The sequence below is a fragment of the Colobus angolensis genome, unplaced genomic scaffold (genome assembly GCF_000951035.1).
Source record: "Colobus angolensis palliatus isolate OR3802 unplaced genomic scaffold, Cang.pa_1.0 Scaffold230, whole genome shotgun sequence".
Lineage (NCBI taxonomy): Eukaryota > Metazoa > Chordata > Mammalia > Primates > Cercopithecidae > Colobus > Colobus angolensis.
Window position 1 is genome coordinate 6,276,108 of NW_012115489.1, and position 11,370 is coordinate 6,287,477.

An 11,370-nucleotide genomic window follows, 5' to 3' on the forward strand; every position below is an offset into this window, starting at 1 on the left:
AAAAATAATTTACTCTCCATTTGGCTTCCAAAATTTTATTGCAGTATTTAGAAGATTTAGTTAGTTTCTAATAGCTGAAACCCTTCAGACTTAAATGTCACAGTTTGATGCAAATGCACTTGGTTCCTGGCCTCTTCAGTTTGTGTCCTACTGCTTCCAAATGACAAATGTGGGCACTTTGTGTAAAGGCATTGATTATAATGTTAGATAGATTCTAGACATGCTTATTAAAAAGGCATCTTTTTATAGGTGAATATGCCTTGCAGGATCCTGTATCTTAGGTGAGATTATTTTCATAGTTACATATTTAATGATAATAATCACTTGCATCTATGTCGTTTTCATATTCTCTTGGCACCAAGTTTGCCTTCCAAAGCAAACTTTGACTAAAGATCTTCAGGGCTCATCCATAGCTGCGTAGGCAAAGAAGTTCTCATACATACAACCATCACACGTTTGCAAAACCACCATTTATTAGGGTTACTTAGAATGAATTCTGTACATATGTATGCTAAAGATGGAAAAGATGTTTCATTTTTTATGCATCACTGGATGGGTAGTGGGCCCTTAGACGAAGCAGTGGGGTTGTTGATCAGCAATGTCTACAACGTGTATAGGAAGAAGGAGAGGGGCAGATGATGTATTGCTCCCTCTCCCCATTTGTCATCCCTGAGTTAAAACTTTCTGTCCCATAGCCATTTCCACCCCATCTCCCACAAAAAAAAAAAAAAAAAAAATGCACCGAATGAATGCAGATTTCCTTACTGACTTTACATCCTCATAGAGCAATAGATGATAAAGCTCATGTTCTTATGGAGCCGAAAAAAGTCTCATAGTATGTATATTACTGCCTGTTAGTGTTGAAGCCATGAATAAGCATGTGTGAGCTGTTTAGTGACAAAAAGAGAGCAGAGATTTGGGCTATTAGGGGCGATCTTGGCAGTGACATCTGTTGACAGAGCTGGGAAGTTAGATAACACCAGTAAAAACTGACAGCATAAGGAAAGGAGACCTTCAGGAAGTTACTTTCCCTGATCTTCCACTCATCATGCTAGACCACCTCCCTGTAGCTGGGTGGTTAAGCAACCTCTCTCTTGTCCTCCTTCCTTCTTTCAAAAGTCCAGTTCATTCTTCTGCAAAATGGAACATTCATGCGTGGAGGTTTACCATAGGCTTAACTAAGATAAATATTAAGGGCTTAGTACAATCCTTGGCAGATAGTTTGCATTTGTTCCGTGTTTTTTCATGATATTGACACAATTGTTCACTTCATCACTATGTACAGGCTCAACCTAAGCAGGAAAGTTGATTTCAGCATGTGTTTGTGAACAGAATAAGCCAAGACTTCACAAGGAAATATTTAATCATTTAAACGTCATAGAAATTATTACCAATTCCCTTGGCGGTTGCTGCAATGGTAAGTTAACCCCACATGAAATAGAAAATTAAAATACGTGGCTATAAGATTAAATCAGAAATGCTGTGAAACATTTTTTGCTTCCTGTTTCTGGTATCAGCTTCCTGAGGGCACAGGGATGGGTGGTAGGTGGCTAGACTCTGAATATGCCATTATTATTCAGAGAAGTTTCACCTTTATTCCTTTATTGAAATGGGATGGCTTTTGTTCTTTTGTGTTTTTAGGAATGGGGTGAGGAGTTTAAGAATGGAACAGTATAATTCAGTGGTCAGTAACACACATACTCTGCCATAGCACTTATGAGTTTGTGACCTTAGAAAAATTACTGAACTTCTCTCCATCTCAGTATCTTCATTTGTAAAACAGGGGGAAAATCTCACTAAAAGCCTTTTCACGTTGCCTGGTACGTGGTGAGTGCTTAATCATGTTAGCTACCGAAGCTGATAAAGAGTGAGAAATGAAGGAAAGAATGGAAAGAGAGAAAACAGAAATAGAAGAAAGGAAAGAAGGAGCAAAGCTCTGCTTGGCTTAGCTCTGCAAATCATTTTGGACAGGTGCCTAGAGTCCTGGTTGTCTACATTCCCGGATTTGCTGATTCAGGGCTGAATACATGAGTGCTATTCTAAGGCGGAGTGGTGGGGCCACCACTGTCATAGAGCAGTTTCTTAAGGAAAGGGCTGTATTAAAAGGAAGCTCCCCATGTCAGGTGCAGTAGCTCATGCCTATAGTCCCAACACTTTGGGAGGGCAAAGTGGGAGGATAGTTTGAGCCTAGGAGTTTAAGACCAGCCTGGGCAACATAGTGAGACGTCGTCTCTACAAATAATAAAAAAAAATTTAATTAAAAAAAAAAGGAAGCTCCCAATAGTGACCCTTAAAATGAATTCTAGGAAAGCTTTTATCATTATCATGGATGGAAAGGAAAATGAGATGTTAGCATCCACCCCAAGCTTAAAATGTCACCACAATTAACACAATAGCTCAGTTGACACTGGCTCTGCGAAGGAAATTATTCCCCCAAGCTTCTAAAAGCAAACAAGCACCCCCTAACCCTGCAACCATTACACAGAAATCTAGGAATTACCTGGACAGAACTGAACACTTTCTGATAAATATGGCTTTCATAAAGCTACAGAAATCTCAGGTATTTCTCTCCAAAAGTGAATGTGCTTGTTCAAATTTGTAAACAGTAGACTTGATCTTCTAACCCTTTTGTACAAATCTTATCTCATAAAAACAGGGAAAAAGTCAAATGCAAAAACATGTTTTGTCCACTTCCAAAGAGAGTAATCTCACCCTGAAGAAAATGCCAAGGGAAAATGTTTAAGATATATAAGTAAAATACTCATGGAAGAACTGACTGCTATCAAAATTTAAGTTGAACACAGTTCAATTCGTTTCAGAGTAAATCACATTTTAGGCAATGTACTGCCTTCATATCTTTTCAAATCCCTGCAGCAGAGATGGGATATGACCAGAAACTAAGACATATCATTAAGATAGCAAGATAATTTTGAGAAGTGTATGCTGTTCAGCCACCAAAATTTCAAAAATTTATTAGTTCTTAACAACTGACACTTTTACATTAATTCAGGATTCAGAGAAAAAAATCTACATTTGATTTCTCAGCCCTCAAATTAGATGTCTCCAATAGGCACTTACTTTTCTTCGGTTAGATTAAACAAGTTAATCTTTCTACAGATCTGCTTTAGGAAAATTTTATGACTCTTTTAACACACAATCAATAATTTTCTTAAAAAACATACTCAAAATATAATTTGGCATCAGAAAAACTTATAGTAACAAAAATGGTATTCATATGAAAAATCAAATCTCCTTTCTTGTTACATCAAACACTGTAGCTTTTAAAAAGAAAAAAAAAGCGTAAGTTGGCTGGGCGTGGTGGCTCACGCCTGTAATCCCAGCACTTTGGGAGGTTGAGGCGGGTGGATCACTAGGTCAGGAGATCGAGACTATCCTGGCCAACGTGGTGAAACCTGGTCTCTACTAAAAATACAAAAATTAGCCAGGCGTGGTGGTGCACACTTGTAATCCTAGCTACTTTGGGAGCCTGAGGCAGGAGAATTGCTTGAACCCTGGAGGTGAAGGTTGCAGTAAGCCGAGATCCCACCACTGCACTCCAGCCTGGGTGACAGAGTGAGACTCTGTCTCAAAACACAAGAACCAAACAAACAAACAAAAAAGAACCAGCCCGTCTAATTCATTTATTTTGAAGGAGCTGACTTTCCTCAGACTTTCACACCTTCAGATCTTCTTAAACTGCAGCAGAGTTTTAACTCGAGTTTCCTCTGTGATCCAAACCCATTAACCTGGAAGGCAAGGAGCACACCAGGCCTAAAACTAATTCTTGGCTTGAGTTTCAACAGATTGTGATGTTGGTATTACCATTAGAAAACAACCCTACTTCATCTCTCCTCCCCACCAGTTAAGAGATTTGGACTTCTGTTGCAGGAGTTCACTAGGCAACACGGTTAAGTGACAGATTCTCTTGAGTCATAAGTTCCTCTTTTCAAACTTGAATAGTTTCCCATATTTCAAAGCTTCTCACTCACACATATCCAGTTGCTAGTTTCCTCAAGATGCACTCTCTGAATTCCCAAAAACATTCTGTGCTCCAGTTCTTAGCCTGAAGGATCTCAACCGTCTTCTCTGAGGCATCAGAGTAGATATGAGGCCTGGAGCCAGAAAGTGCTTACTGCTTCCTGTTCTTGGGGTGGAAGAGAACCTGTTCTTGTTGTCAACAAGAGAGGTATTTTGAAGAGAAACAAACAATACCCTTCTTCAGAATGTGCCACTTCCTCAGAACGTCCATTCCTGATCTCAAACCTAAAGGAAATCTGTCCTGTTCTTTTCTTTCACGGCATTGATCAGAGTGTGTAAATGTATGTTTGCGTGTGTTTATTTGTACATTCAATGTCTGTTTCCATTTCTGGACTGAAAGCTTTCCCCTACTGCACAGTAAGCTATATGAGGGCAGGGACTATTTATTTTATTCAGTGAGCAAACTCAGAGGCTAGCACAGTTATATGCAGTCGGCTCTCTCATAAACACTTGTTCAATGGATGAATGAATGGAAAGAAGAAAGGAAGAAATTTCTGTGGTTGGCCAGTTCAAGCACAATGAGTATACCAGGCAAATGCCCCCTGCTCACTGGAGAATGAAAACATCACACTTCTCTGTGTTCTAGGTCAAGTGGAGAGAACTATGTCTGAAAATGCATGAGGAACATGTTTATTGGTGGGGTGAGGGCAGTGACATGTGCCCATGCGTCTTCAGGTTAGGTGTGTTTCTACATGTATATAGGTATTATAAGCAAAGAGATTGTTTGAGACTAGCTGCAAAATGGAACTTGTATGGATCACAAAGATCAAGGGGTTAATTTCTTGAATGCTCATGCCAATCTTGCTGTGCCAAGGATTGTGCTAGAGCACTGGCAGTCTTTGCAAGACAGGGTCCCAGTTGTGCTCAAGACGAGCTGATGCCAGGGAAATGGACTCCGTAGCTATAGTCTCTGACAAGGCAACCTGAGTCTTTTGTCAAAGAGCAGCTTCCTTCCTGAATACATCTTTGCTTACAAGGACATTTGTTTTTTTTCTTTCCACTTTAACTGAAAAAGTCCTTCTCTCAACTCTCCCTCCCACCTCCGACCCCACCCCACCCCCTTAATGCCATCATACTCATTCCTTGTTTCCAGGCAGATTCACATTCATCTCTCCAAATAAATGTGCCTCCGTTTTTCTTACAGACATCTCAAAATTAAAAATTAGAAATACATTCTGGGGCCAGGCACGGTGGCTCAAGCCTGTAATCCCAGCACTTTGGGAGGCCGAGGCGGGCGGATCACGAGGTCAGGAGATCGAGACCATCCTGGCTAACACGGTGAAACCCCGTCTCTACTAAAAATACAAAAAAATTAGCCGGGCGTGGTGGCGGGCGCCTGTAGTCCCAGCTACTGGGAGGCTGAGGTGGAAGAATGGCATGAACCCAGGAGGCGGAGCTTGCAGTGAGCCGAGACTGCGCCACTGCACTCCAGCCTGGGCGACACAGCGAGACTCCGTCTCAAAAAAAAAAAAAAAAAGAAAAAGAAAAAAGAAATACATTCTGGGAGAAAACCAGGTGAATTCTGTGTCTGGGGTAAAATTCACTAATTGTCCTCTGTAACAGCTACACTGTAATTACACAGTCAATACTAAATGTGCCCCTAAGCAATCATCTTACTGAATTTATGCAGTGTAAGTAGGTAATAGAAATCATCTCACTGAAAGTAATTCTTTCCTTCTCATCAAAAGGAAGGGAGGGGTTGTCTAAGTTATCAAAATAATTATCTTAATTCCTTCTTTGTGGTTACGTACACAACCAGTTTTGGATATTTGGGGTTAGGCCCAGGCAAAAATCAGTTCCATCAAAGTTACATATATTCAATTTATCACAATGCCCTCTAAATATGTTATGGCCAAAAACTAATTATACAATCATTAGAAGTGAATTTTGAAAACATAACTAATAATAGGCTAAAATTTTTAATGTTTTAATATGTACCAGACATCTTATTTGTATTATATTATTTAATCTTTGGAATGATCCATTTAATGAAAACTCCTTTTTATTAAGCCTTAGGCAACTTACCTACTATGGCCTTGAACCCAGATTATCTCTATCCCAAAGGTAATGAGAGAGAAAAAAGAGGACTAAGAGTTATGTGGTTCGAGGTCGGGTTTAGGTTAAGACACATAGAGGTTAGGGGTACAGGTTTGGGGATCAAGGAGACCTAGATTAAAATCCTTGCTCTACCATTTATCAGAACTGTGATCTTAGAGAGTTTACTCAATTTTTCTGTCTTGGGTAGGCTTATTATTTGTAAGCAACAGAAACTGAGCATGGTCAATATAAGTAGGAAAGTAATTTATTGGAAAGACAACCAATTACACAAAGAGTCAACAGGAAGGCTGCCAGCAGAAAATTCAGCCAAGGTCGCACCATCCTAACCAAGTAGTTAGCATGACTCAACCAACAGCCATTTCGACAGGACCCTTGACACCACGAGCCCCAGACAAACTGCGGCTGTGAATGACTTCTGAAATTGCTCTTATGTCTTTGTGCCACTCCTTCAAGATTAAATATCTAAACAGTGGTATCTGATAAGCCAAGCAAAGGTCTTATGCTCAAGCCCTGGCAGGGGATGGAAGGAGAAAATCCAGCCCGTTTAGCTTCTCTCATGGCAGGCTAGGTCTTGCCTCCAAATAATATTATGCAATGGAGGATTCTTACTAATGGAAAAGGAGTTCAGCTGCTGGGCAGCCTTTCAAAACTGACAACACCTGGTCTGGGTGTGGTGGCTAACGCCTGTAATCCCATCACTTTCTGAGGTGTAGGCATGTGGATCTCCTGAGCTCAGGAGTTCGAGACCAGCCTGAGCAACATGGGGTAACCCCATCTCCACAAAAAATACAAAAATTAGCCAGGCATAGTGGCACCTGCCTGTAGTCCTGGCTTACTTGGGAGGCTGAGGATCACTAGAGCCGAGGAGGTGGAGGCTGCAGTGAGCCAAGATCGCCCCACTGAACTCCAGCCTGGGTGACAGGGTGACAGATTGGGACCCTGCCAAAAAAAAAAACACTCCCAGCATTCATTACCCAAACTTTGGTTTGCTCATCTGTGAAAGGGGCATCTGACTGCCTAGTACCTTCCTCATAGGTTTGCTGTGAGAATTCGACAGCATATGCATGTTGCAGTTAGCATGATGTCTCACATAGGCTGAGCACTGGATAAATTTCAACTATTCTTACTAATTCTTGTTACTCTGAGCAAGCCACATAAAATCTCTGTGCCCACATTCTCACTCACTGAAGGAAGATGATGTCAACCGTACTAAATTAGTCAGCATAGGCTAATTGCTGAAATAATGGGCCCCCCAAATCTCAGTGGATTATTTCTCATTCACTTCATCATCCAGTGAGGGTTGCTGGGATTGGAATGAGATCCATACAGGCATTCAGAGGCCAAGTCACCTTCTATCTAGTGGTTCTGCCATATACCCGGGACCTGTACTATGTTGGCAGAGGATGGAAGATAGCACAGAGGACCAGGGTCTTTTAGGGACCAAGCCTGGAAGTGGTATACATCAATTCTACCTCTATTCCACTGGCGAGAATTCAGTTACATGAGCTGCACCTCACCACAGGAAGTCAGTTTGGGAAATAATACCCAGCTATGTGTTCCAGAGGACATGGAAACAAGATTTGGTGAAACACAGCAGTCTCTGTCACACCTACCTAACCTCCTCAGGGGGTTGCTAATAAAAGCGCATGTGGACACAAGTGTCAAAGTGCTATGGAAAGTGATAAACTAACATGAGCTACAGGTGATGCTGCTGTTGTTGATTAAGCCAGGAAGTTTCTGTGCATCTTCCACATTGCTAAAACATACAGCAATTTGGGTATGAGAAGAAACTGAAATATAATCAGGTCCTTCCTCCTGTAGGGAGACTTCTGAACTAGTAAGACTTTATTTCTCCACTTGTATCTTCAAAAGTAGGCCACTCCAGGCGTGGTGGCTCATGCCTATAATCCCAGCACTTTGGGAAGCGAAGCGGGGGTGGATCACGAAGTCAGGAGTTCGAGACAAGCCTGGCCAATATGGTGAAACTCTATCTCCACTAAAATTACAAAATTAGCCAGGCCTGGTGGCGCATGCCTGTAATCTCAGCTACTCAGGAGGCTGACGCAGGAGAATTGCTTGAATCCAGGAGGCAGAGGTTGCAGTAAGCCAAGTCGCACCACTGCACTCCAGCCTGGGTGACAGAGCGAGACTCCATCTCAAAAAAAAAGGGGGGAGGGCCACTGCAGGTAAATAATCTCCTTTCATTGGTCCAATCCACATGGGGGTGTGGTGAAACTGGAGGGAAAAAAGGGGAGACAGCAGAATAAAAGAACAGAAAGCTATTACTTTGAGGAGTGTAATTGTCAGAGCAGGCTGTCAGGGCAGCCTGAAGCAATCAGTAGGTAGTGGCCAGCCTCCACAGCAATAGTTTATCGCCACATGAAGATGCTGAGGAGTTAATCACAGCACTGATAGGTGTCTGCTCCAGGCATTGGACTCAGCATAAAATGAAAATCATGCTTAGAAAATGAAAATAATTAAGAGGCCAGACATTTGAAATGTACCACTAAAAAGGGAGAACAGTCATTTTAGGGTTAGGTGAATGCCATATTTGTAATCCACTGAACCAACTGGATGAGCCTGTGGAGGGCAAATGTGTCCAAGGGTACTTTGTTATTTGTACCTGATAGGCGCCTTTCACACTGTTTTGAGTCTCTGCATGGCCTGTCATGAAAGACAAAAGCAAACACAATTTGCACAGGCTTTGCTACATGAATGTTAGTGCTTCAGGAATGCTCTAAGATCCTGCCAGCTGTGGCTCAGGAAGGGGTCCAGGCCAGATCTGACTCATCCTGCTGCCTTCCTCCTGGAAATGATCCCCTTTCTCACCCCACTCCTGCTGGCTGAGCCCAGGTCCTGTCTGTCCCATATTTCCTTTGATCCAAGGAAAACTAAAAGTGATTACTAGCTCCCAAGCAGCCTTTGTTTACAAATGGGTTCCCACCTGAATATGTTTACTCAAAAAGTAGTCAAATAATTAGCTAGAACAGAGCAATCAAACTGATCAGACAGTTCCTGGAGTAGGTCAAACCTTCAGAGCTATTTAATGACAGTTTTTAAGAACTGAACTGGGGTCTTCCAGCATAGAGAAGCAGAGATTGTGGCAGAAACTGCGAGGGAGAATTTTAAAAGTGCTTAGAATAAAAATCTTTTCATTGAAAAACAATGACAAGAATTGCCCACATAATTATGGCAATTCTTCCTTTCCTTTTGCAATGCAAATTCCTGGCAGAGTGTGAGAGAAACTGAACTCTACTGTCCCAGTTTTTCAAACTAAGAAAATAAAATAATTTGTTACCGAAACTTTCAACTTCTACTTTTGAAAGCTACATTTAAGTTTTAAGAATCACATAACAAAAGAGACTACAGATAAACCTCATTACAATCTTTTAGTATTGAGTATTAGGTTATTTACTTTTCTTCTTCCTAAAGCTACTGTAGAAAGAAAATTCAAAGGACTAGTAAGAAGAACAGCTCAATCGATAACAAGTCTGGTTTGTCAATGACATGCTAATACCTGTAACAGTTATTAATTATCTCAGCAGCGTCTGTTTTTATATGTAATATACTCTTCATCATACTTAAATTAATAAACAGCAACCAATTGTTTTCTCTTTTATAAGCTTCATATGGAAAGAAAATTGAAAAAAATATATATTTGTATTAGCAGACAGTGAGTATAAGGAACTTCCCAACCTCCCCTCCATATATTTACTGACAAGCAACTGACATGAGTGATAGCAAAGCAATGTGGTTAGTGAGGAATGGCGCAGAGTGTGCAGTTTCCTTTTTTCTAATGTTGATTTGTTTTCTGGGCTGACACAGTCCTAGAGGTTACTGTTCAAAGGAAGCATCGACAACAGAAGTAGTTAGAGTGCTGATTAAAAGAAGGTTCTAAGAAAATGACCAATCACCATCAATCTTTTTAATACTGGCTAACAAATATGTATTTTTCCTTCTGATATTAATCGTATAAACAGAACAATTCTATTTTAATATATCCATATAGTGCCTTATGCAAGTAAATATGATTCTGGATATTTTATGACCTGTAATTACTTGAAATCGGAAAGCCCTCTTAGTTTCTCCTATCACCCATGTGTTGCTGAGACCAACTGAAGAACCAGTTAGGAGGTTTGTTCATTCAAGAAATAACATTTAAGAAATGGGTACCTGCTTATCATATGAAAGAATCCAGTTATGTACTTACCCTGTGAGGAGACATATGTTAAAATGCTTGTACACTGCAGATGGGAAGAGGTTTTTCCAGGAATTTAAATTGTGAAATAGGGCCACACAATTTTACTTTAAAAAAAAAAAATGGTAAAGGGGTTTTAATTACACCATGAAGTTTTACAATTTTTTTAAGTTTTTAGTTCTAGTTTTAGAAAACAGAGTAGAAGGAGTACAGAGAAAAACTTCACCATTAGACAAGTCAAACTAATTGCAAGGGCCGCGCAAACAGGCTTTTCCAAGAATTAATCATGAGGTGGTGCTTGGAGAATTCCTTTACTCCGGTGACTTTCAAACCCCCTTCTCACCCTCCACTAGTCTTTCAAACGATTTATGGTGAATGGGGTCTAACGAGTATAACACGGCCGAAGGCAGGAAGCTCACTCTACCCTTTCAGGGCGGAGAAGTTCCCCGGAAAGAGAATGGAGAAAAAGACCGCAGTTAGGCAGTCCTCCCAACCCCACCAAGGCTCCACCTCTCCAAAGCTGCAAGGTTCTGCCACCTGCGCCGGGAGAGGCTGCAGTCACTGTCTCCTCCTCTTTTTTTTTTTTTCTTTTTCGCCTGGGGTGCCCTACCAAGCGCAGCCCGCAGCCCGGTCACTGCCAAATGACTCCAACTCCTTTTATGGTGAGAGGATGGATTCTTCGTTATTTCCCCGCCCAACCTGGTACCCACCCACCCACCTACCACGTCCGCTGGGCGCACCCAAGTCTAACCCCGGGGCGCACGCGCTAGCGCACACAGACACCCTATTTCTCCTCCTTTCTCGGCCAACCCTAGGTAGAATGCTAAAGTAACTGCCCTCTCTTCCACGACCTAGATGTTGCGGCCCGCGGGCAGGAGGTTCAAGAAATAGTCCACTCCAAGTGGCAGGCAGCAAGGCGGAAAGGGTCGCTGGTTTCAGTGGTGGCCCCACTGGAAGCCGAGTTCAGGAGCCGCTAAGCGGTAGCCGGGGAAAGTACCGGGGCTTCCCAGGGTCTCCTCCCGGCTCCCACTCCGCAGCTCAGAGGGCGGGAAAACCAGGGGAGCCACCCCGCCCCG